This window comes from Rosa rugosa, chromosome 4 (assembly GCF_958449725.1).
Source record: "Rosa rugosa chromosome 4, drRosRugo1.1, whole genome shotgun sequence".
Taxonomy (NCBI): domain Eukaryota; kingdom Viridiplantae; phylum Streptophyta; class Magnoliopsida; order Rosales; family Rosaceae; genus Rosa; species Rosa rugosa.
In genome coordinates, this window is record NC_084823.1 from 16,146,943 (window position 1) to 16,156,846 (window position 9,904).

Below are 9,904 nucleotides of genomic sequence, written 5' to 3' on the forward strand. Positions count from 1 at the left end.
CTTCAAAATGCAAATTGCCCCCGTCAGAACAATTTGGATTGTTTAATGGTACTATCATTCTTACACAGAAGATCATTTGATACCGGTGGAGTAGGAGGCTCATAAGGACTATCACAGAAGGGATGAAAGGCATACAGATAATTCATAAGATTGTTTAACGATCCATATGAAAGACAAAAATCAGCCATTCATTTTGAAACCATCCAAAGGTGAAGTGGAAACATTCGACCAATAAGGTCAACACGACCTTTTCGATAACTTTGCAATTCGTAGTTGAAAAAAAGTAGCAATTGCAAAGCAATGGTATAATTGTTCAGAATAAACTGCATTTTATTCAGGTAATGAGAAACAAAGTTGTACATTCCAATTTCCAACAATACCAGAATACCTGTATCATGACTGTCATCAACAATGCACTCTCATTACAACATTTATTTTCAAGGGATTTTATTACTCCTTGCTCCATAGATACTAAATCATTCTTCCTTGTCATCACCGACACCCTTATTAGCACCACCATTTACTGTCTCAATATAATTATTTTCAGCATCACCTTGACTCCCCTCAGGTGCCTTGAAGGATTTAGTCCTCTCCATCACAAGCTTTAATCTTCTTCTCGATGGCTTTCATCTCTTTTCTCAGGAGGCAACGTAACTCTGCCAATTGTAGTGAACTCAAGCCATCGAAACTCTTACCATTGAGGTATTCCCTCAAAACCAGCTCCTTTCCAACTTCCATCCCCATTTGATGTTTTATTTTTAATATTTTTGTTCCCCTTGTTGAGAATACAAAATGGATATTTACATAAGAAAGTTAGAGAAGGATACAAAAAAGAAATCAAAGGGCAGCAAGAAATTGACCATAATGTCGCCTCGTAATCGCTGCATTTTAGCAGATATAATACCATATATAACTTTTCATTTATGGTATATTGTTGATACCGAATTTTCCCCAAAAAGCTGCTCACGTGCTCGCCATGGGAGCATCTTTGACCAAATTCGTAATGGAACCGGCATTTTGGACCAGACGTAGTTTCGGAACACATCATACATAAAAGGGTTTCGGGTGGGAATAATAAATGGCATGAAAAAATACCAACTTTAGAAGTATAGAGAGCGAGCAGTTCTTGTGTAACTTTTGTGATCATGGTTGTTCTAAAGACATTACAACAGTTGTTTCTGCACAAGTGTTGCGTCTTGAAAAATAAACCCTTGTCACCCAAAGAGAAGCGATCAACAACAGTGACGAGCAGACAATATCTAGATAAAGAAACCTGCTCTACAAAATCTAAATGATTCCCACTAGAAACACAAAAGATAAATTAGACATACATTGATACATGCATCAAATCGCTCTCAATAAATAATTGTGAACTCTTCAGCACATGCTCTGATAGTAATGTTGCAATTAGGGGTCGTCAACGGGCCGGGCCGGACCTTGCTATATTTTTAAATAATGGCGGGCCGGGCCGGGCTTTATTAAAAATCGAAGGATCCAAGCCCGTCCATACAAAGCGGGCCTTGCGGGCTTTATTTATAAATAAATATTTAAAGACTCAAATTTTTTTTTTTTAATCAAGATTTGGAAATTCATTGGATAATGATCAAATACAACCAAAGATAACAGATCTATGATTCTATATTGTACCCAAATAAATTAGTATCTATATATAAATATAGATACTAATTTATTGATAAATAAATTTTAAAGTCACTAATTTTTTATAAATCTATATTTATATATCACACACTCCAAAGAGCAACCTCTACCAATTCAAAGAAAATGAGAAAACCGACCGTTGGATGTGATTATTACAATAAATTATATGTGTGGTTAAAAATTTAGTCAATTTCACCATAGGTTCGAACCCGATCGGATTGGTCAACCGTAGTCACTTGCATGTTTTCTTGGTTGACTGATGGCGTGATGACCGCAAAACTTGCTTATTTTTTTACATCACATTTGTAAATATTTCATCGATGGATGTGCGTGGACATAAGATAAAAAATTCAATTTTAATTACAAATACATTGGCCTATACCAATTTGCCTCTTAAATTTGTTTGACTTGTACATTGCATTTAAATTGTTGAGGTTCATTCTAAAGCAAACATGAAGTGGAAAATGAATTTGGAAAAACCAACCGTTTGATGGAGAGATTGTAATATTTTATGGTGGTTGTAAAAAATCTAGCCAATTTGGTTTTCCTTTTGAATTCGATCAACTAGGTCAAACTTAGTTACTCTTACAAACCTATATATTTATATATCACACACTCCAAAGAGCAACCTCTACCAATTCAAAGAAAATGGGAAAACCGACCGTTGGATGTGATTATTACAATAAATTATGAGTGTGGTTAAGAATTTAGTCAATTTCACCATAGTTTCAAACCCGATCGGATTGGTCAACTGTAGTCACTTGCATGTTTTCTTGATTGACCGATGGCGTGATGACCGCAAAACTTGCTTATTTTTTTACATCACGTTTGTAAATATTTCATCGATGGATGTGCGTGGACATAAGATAAAAATTTCAATTTTAATTACAAATACATTGGCCTATACCAATTTGCCTCTTTAAAGTTGTATGACTTATAGAAAAGTCATAGCAGAACCGCCTTCACTTAAATTGCTATAAATCCTTCTAGAAAAATCGGAATCGCAAACCGTAAAATTTTTCAGAAACTAGACACATGGGGCTTTCCGTGAATATAGGGTACACAGCTCTTAATTACATCTAAGCAGTTCCCAGTAATTCAGCAAAGTTAGGTGTTCTGCACAACAGTTTCTGTATTGCAGATTCTTGTTCAAGCTGAACTGCCTTCACTTAAATTGCCATAACTCATTCTAGAAAAGTCGGAATCACAAACCGTAAAATTCCTCAGAAACTAGACACATGGGGCTTTCCGTGCATATAGGGTACATCTCTTAATTATATCCAAGCTGTTCCCAGTAATTCAGCAAAGTTAGGTGTTCTGCACAACGGTTTCTGTATTGCAGATTCTCGTTCAAGCTGAACTGCCTTCACTTAAATTACCATAACTCCTTCTAGAAAAGTCGGAATCACAAACCGTAAAATTCCTCAGAAACTAGACACATGGGGCTTTCCGTGTATATAGGGTACATCTATTAATTACATCCAAACAGTTCCCAGTAATTCAGCAAACTTAGGTGTTCTGCACAACAGTTTCTGTATTGCAGATTCTCGTTCAAGCTGAACTGCCTTCACTTAAATTACCATAACTCCTTCTAGAAAAGTCGGAATCACAAACCGTAAAATTCCTCAGAAACTAGACACATGGGGCTTTCCGTGTATATAGGGTACATCTCTTAATTACATCCAAGCAGTTCCCAGTAATTCAGCAAACTTAGGTGTTCTGCACAACAGTTTCTGTATTGCAGATTCTCGTTCAAGCTGAACTGCCTTCACTTAAATTGCCATAACTCCTTCTAGAAAAGTCAGAATCACAAACCGTAAAATTCCTCAGAAACTAGACACATGGGGATTTCCGTGCATATAGGTTACAGCTCCTAATTCTATCCGAGCAGTTCCCAGTAATTCAGCAAATTTGGGTGTTCTGCACAAGAGTTTCTGTGTTATTTATATAATATTTTTTGTTTGCGGGTTTTTACGGGCCGGGCCTAACGGGCTTTTGGCGGGCCGGGCCTATGGGCCGGGCCGGGTTTCAAACCCCTAAACCAAGCCCGGCCCTCTACCCACCGGGCTGGGCCTATGACGGGCTTTTTGGCTGGCCGGGCCGGGCTTTTGGCCCTGCGGACCTCCATCGGCCCACGAGGCCCACGAGCTAAATGATGACCCCTAGTTGCAATATAATCAAAAGGATGAAAAAGCGCATGATCAGTCGAGGATAGAATGATTAATTTTAATAGAACAAGAAAACTAGCTAATTTATGATAACCAACACCAACTACCAAATAGTGAGGAAAATGTTGTTTTTTTATATTTTATTTTAGGAAAACTGAATTGGGAGAGAATAAGCTGTATCTTTCATTGATAATAGAGTCTTCTTTATATAGAGAATTACAATTAGAGAATATGAGTCTTACAAGGAAATTGTATCATACATTGACTAAGATATCTCCGAAAATATCTGTAAAACTAACTGTATTACAACTTAGACAAGTAACTAGTGTTTGGGCTAGACATAAAATCTGGATATATTTGAACACTCCCCCTTGTGTCGCCCAAACGCCAAAATTTGATACACCTAAAATAGGCGTATAAATAAATCCCTGCAATCTCAATGGTTATCGATGGTAGTATAGGAAAGAGGGTGTCTCCCGCAGAGGATTGTGGCTCAACAATTGCAAAACAGACTCTGAAAAACTTGAAACAGACACTAGACAAAGACGAAAATAAAAACTATACCTAGACTCAACCAAAAATTATAAAATTAAATACACACTAGCTAGACACACAGAAGAAGACGCACACAAAATTTGGGGGTAATTGGAGTTGAATTTCTATACTAAATAAAATGAAGAAAACGAAGGACAGAAGACTAACTAAAATAGAAAACAATTTGGGGATTTTGGTTTTGATCAAATATGAGAAAACTAGCTAGGAGTTACTTCTCACCACTAGACAATGATTACACCTATGATATATTTACTAACATGTTCAATTCATTCGGATATCCTTACTCAAGCGAAGCCAATGATGTGTTGTACTTAACCTATCAATCTTTCTTACTTGGTATGTTAAGAGAATGATGTTTTCAACTTAACTTAGCTTCTAGAATGGAACCTAGAGTGATGTTCTCGCACAACTCTCACCTAGAAGTCATTAAGGTCTAAAAGATTATGAATAAGGCTAGGCAATTTCGGTATTGACGTTGTCCTAATCTACCTAGACGTTGGTTTATATGAATGGGGCTCAAGTCATTCACTTGCTACTCTAGAGTGCAAGTAGACATGATGATCATACAAGACACTCATAGATTTACAACCTAGCATGCATACTAATGTTGCGCACCATCAATAGACATACAAAGTTGTTCAATGAACAAACAATAAACCAATGAATATCCGAAATCCAAAGAATTTATTAAATAAACACCAACATCATAGTTACACCATGTCTAGGGCTGAAAGCAGCCCCTAACTAAAAGAAAATTAGCTACTCATCATCTTGGAAAACACACAAAAGAAATACATGAGTTTTGGAAAGAAGAAAGAATAAAAAAGATGGAAAACAGGGCAAACGATCGATCTCCAGAGTCTAGCGATCGATTGTTTCTGGGCTCCGAACTTTACTTCTTCTCCTTGAGTTGTTTCAATGGTTTCTTGCTTCTCTTCTACATTGTAGACCTTGATTGTGTCTTCTAAAAGCCTTTTATTCAGTCTTAAAACTCTTCCACTTTGTTTCCTTGTGGATCTCTAACTCTTTGCTTCAAAGAAAAGTCATAATCGATCGAAAATCCTTATTGAATCAGAATTCCACGCACTTTCCTTCTTTAAGCCTTCTTTTCCTAATTTGCTTCGGAAAACCTAATAAACACAAAAATAAATAAATCAGCTAAAAATAATATAAACTAACAAAGAAAAGCATAGGGTTAAATAATAATAATAACGTAGCATAAATATGCTCCTATCAAATTCCCCCACACTTATCTTTTGCTAGTCCTTTAGCAAAATCAAAACAAAACAAAGAGCAAAATCAAAACAAAACAAAGACTCAAAGACTAAAGACTACAGACTAATGAAAACTTGTAAGACTCAAAATTGACACCATAAAATACTACTAAGCCTTCCAACATTTTGTCTCAGCAATCCCCTACTTTCATGACACAGAGATTAACACTTAACCAAGAATTAATCATCAGTAATTCACGAGTTAATTAAAACATATAGTCCACATATAAACATGTAAGACACGGGAGTAACAATGGTGATATGGTGGATCTCAGCATGTTTCGAACAAGTCATGATTCATCCTCTCAAGGGTATGCACTCTTTCTTCTCTCAGATTTCAAGGCTAATGCTTAAGGGGAAGTCTAAAGTGTGTTGATGTTTGTCATACATCAACTTTTTAATTAAAATATAATAAATTAAATTAGTTGGTGAAACCTGTTGTACAGGTCAACAAGTTATCCACTTATAATTTGACATGTGTACTTAAAAAAAAAAAAATTACCATACTAAGTACTCATTTATTCTTTTATACGTAAATCGTTCAAAAACTTGTAATGAATATCGTAAATATAGTAATTACTTTTATTACAACTATAATTATCATTAATTACGTCCAATATGGTCTTTTGTTGTAAAATGCCTCATCGATGATATAATTTACAAAAGAAAGGACTCTAATTACAAAAAGAACAACTGGATTACAAGAATAAGGACTTGAAAAGTTTTAGGTCTAATATGATTATTTACCATATAAACAAAACATTTGTTGTAGCATTGGTAAAGGGATCGCTTTTTTTTGTAAATGGATCATATTTCATGTAATTATCATAAAAACAACCATAATTACCACTTTATACCTCAATTGTTGTAATTTATAGTAAAATGCATTGTCAAACGAGTAATTCTCTCATGGATGATGAGATTTACACAAGAAAAGTATCAGTTACAAAATACAGAACTTTAATACACAATTAAGGACTCACGCCTCATTTACAATATATACATAAAATTTACCACTTTGACAGCAATTCGTTGTCATATTAGTAAAATGGTTCTCAGACTTGTAATATAAAAAATTACCACAAATAAGAGTTTGATTACTACTTCTACAACAATTCGTTGTCAAACTTGTAATATTGAAGAATTATCACAAATACAACCTTGGTTATCACTTTGGACCTCAATTGCTGTAAAATCTAGAAAAAACATTGTCAAATAAGTAAATAACTCCTAAAGGACAGTAGTTACAAAATAGACAACCTTATCACACCATAAAGGACTCACCGCAAATTTACTTAAATATATGAAGTTTTACTATTATAGCAACACATTTGTTGTTTTATTAGTAAAGTGGTTCTGAAAACTTGTAATAAAGAAGTATTAACACTTATTATAACTAAGTTAGTTAGTTTTTTTTTTCGAGAACTGAGGATTTTGGCAAAGAGAAAACAACTAACATTCAAATGAAGAAAGGTTACAGAACCCAGAAACTGGGTTGGAACAACAAACAAACAAGAACAAGAAAGAACAAAGCACCATAAAGCAAACCCAAACTACAACACAAGAGCCGCCCAAGGAGTATCTCAGCAAGGAGGACAGCGCCGTGACATCGACTGCGTCTCTGCCATGGAGAGAACACCAAGCTACACGACTAAGAAGATCGAGATATCTCAGAACGCACCAACAAAGAAAGACAACAGGGCCTAAACCAGGGCAGCAGGAAAGGGATAAGAGTCGCTGAAGAGAGCGACACCCAGGGACAGCAACCGGTTTGAGAGGAAGAAGTAGAGATCTGGAAATTTGGGCGTGTGAGTCCTGAGGAACAGATCGAGGAGAAGACGAAAAAGGGGGGCAATCAACATAAAGGGAAAGACAATCTCTCTCTCTCTAGAAATTTGAGCATAAAGCCCAAATCTTTGTGTTCTTCATCCGCTGCTGTCTTTTCAGGTACATCCTCTCTCTCTTTCTGTGAGGCAATTACAGTTGTTCACACTCGTGTTATAGCCGTAGTTTGCATTGTTTGTCTGAAATTGGTGTTTATCATCGAGTTTATCAGATACCCAGTTGGCCTTTTGTTCAATTCGAGATGGGTTTATGATTTTGTGAAATGGGTTTATGTTGAAAGTGGAGAATTGTTCTTGGTTTACATGACTGGATGGTTGTTGAGCTGTTTGCTGGGACTTAAGAGTGTCAAATTTCTCCAATGAATATCAGTTCCTTCTTTGTTTTGTTTCTGACTTTGGCATGACAACTTGAACAGAACACTGATGGCTGCCAAGAAAATATACAAAACTGTATCAGAAATGTTGGGGAATCTTATAATATTTGGGTTGTTAATGTCAGAGGCCATCGACATTACTTTGTTGGTTCCATTTCATTTTCATTCATATATTCTTGATTGGTATATATATTTTCTTCAATGAATTTAAGCTCAATTTTATACAGTACTTTAAACATTGCTTAAGATTTTCATCTTGCATTTCTTTATAAAACAGCGGCTGCAGTTTTTTGTTTAAAATGAAATGATTGAAATGAAAATATAAAAACAACCGGGACACATGCATGCAAAAGATAATCATCACAAAAATAACCAGAAAGACAATTTAAAATGAAAACCCAGAATTGATAATACACAGAGCAGAGTCTATACTTGACGATTCGATTGAGAAGAGTCAAACAATCACTCGCTCTCTCTGTTTCTGTACAGATGGAGCAAACAACCAAAAACATCTATATCTTCAAGTTTTGATTGAGAAGAGACAAACAATCGGAAAGAACCAAAAGGCTGTCAGGATGCCTTACCCTTCGCTCTCTCTTTCTGTCTCCAGCGATCAGCCACCAAAACTGAGAGACCAAGTATAGAAGTATAATAATGTGAAAGTAAAAAAGAAAAGCATTTTAGATATGGCACTTCCAATGTTTATTTTTGATCGAATGACGTACTTCAGTTTATTTCTGCCCCACGTCTTCTCTATTACACAATTACGTTTCAGAATTACTATATTGTACCCTAGCTAGCCCAGAGGTTTTGGAGTCGAGGAACCGGGGTAGGCCACCATGGGAGCAAAGACGGGTAGATGAATTCGTATAAACGATGGCGTATACCCTGTGTGACTATCTCTAACATTCCTCCACGAAGGTTGCACGTGAAAGAAGTCTTCAAGGTGAGAGAAATGCACTATATCCTCATTGTTTGGGTGGAAACTTCGCACCCAAACCTTGTCCGGGTTGAGCTTCTTATGTTTGCAGGTTATAGTAACAGGGTCGACTGACCTTTTGAATTTGCCTTCCTTGTCCTTCCTTGACCATTTGAGATTGTAGCAACGTTTGGACTTTGGACACACACTTGAATCACAAAATGAACTAATTGCAGGGAAGCCGACAGAGGATTTCAACCAATATAACCTTCGGAATAGTTAGTGTAAGAGGCCTTTAATTTGGAATAGTTAATGATCGAATTGATCACAATTTTGGATTTCATATAGCTAGAATGTAAGCCTCAACTGCAAAGCCAACCGACCTCGTCAAGGATAGATTTCAAAAAAAACGAGTCAAACTACTGTAAAACAGTACAAGTCAACCACAATTTTCCAATTTCCAAACCATTTTGGTCTGAAGGAATTTCTTACATTAATAAATTACAGATTGCATACAACCTTTGTACGTCCCAAAGGAAAATAAAATTTACCAGCAACATTATTCTGAATAAGCAAAATAAAGTGTATAAACAGAATTTGAGTTTTTATCACTATCTCTGTAAACATAGTAGAACCCAAAAGAAAGGGATAGCAGTTTTCACCATTTTGTAGAGTTCTCTAGGAACATGCATATACCATCCTCATGAAATGAGGGGAACCCCTTGGACAATCAATGCATCAGCAAGAAATTGATTAGCAGCTTCAGATGGATGAACGCTGTCCCAGAACACATATTGAGTTGCATTAGCACAAGTTCCTATTGACTTTGAATTGCACAGCAATGATGTGGTCTCTACAATCCCCGTGCCACAGCAACCTCTCCTTGCTTCCGCAAAGCCTACAACATTATATGAGATATTTACTAAAAGGCATCCATTGCTCTTGAAGATGCTAAGCCATACCTGCAAGATGGTCCAACCTGCAAGAACTCATTGTGAGAATCATAAACAATAAATCATGACCTCGTCAAAGATCTGATGGCATGGTTGAAGAGAGAGAGAGATTTGGGTACCAGAAAACTTACGAGTATTGGGAAATCTATCATTCCTCA

General features: G+C 36.1%; 1 long non-coding RNA gene across 1 annotated transcript; it reads left to right on the top strand.

Moving 5' to 3' along the window:
* Positions 1–7,049: 7,049 nt before the first annotated feature.
* LOC133745696 (uncharacterized) lies at positions 7,050–8,103 on the top strand. The gene is made up of 2 exons (XR_009863742.1): positions 7,050–7,603; positions 7,713–8,103. It is a non-coding gene; the product is annotated as an uncharacterized LOC133745696 (long non-coding RNA).
* Positions 8,104–9,904: the final 1,801 nt, after the last annotated feature.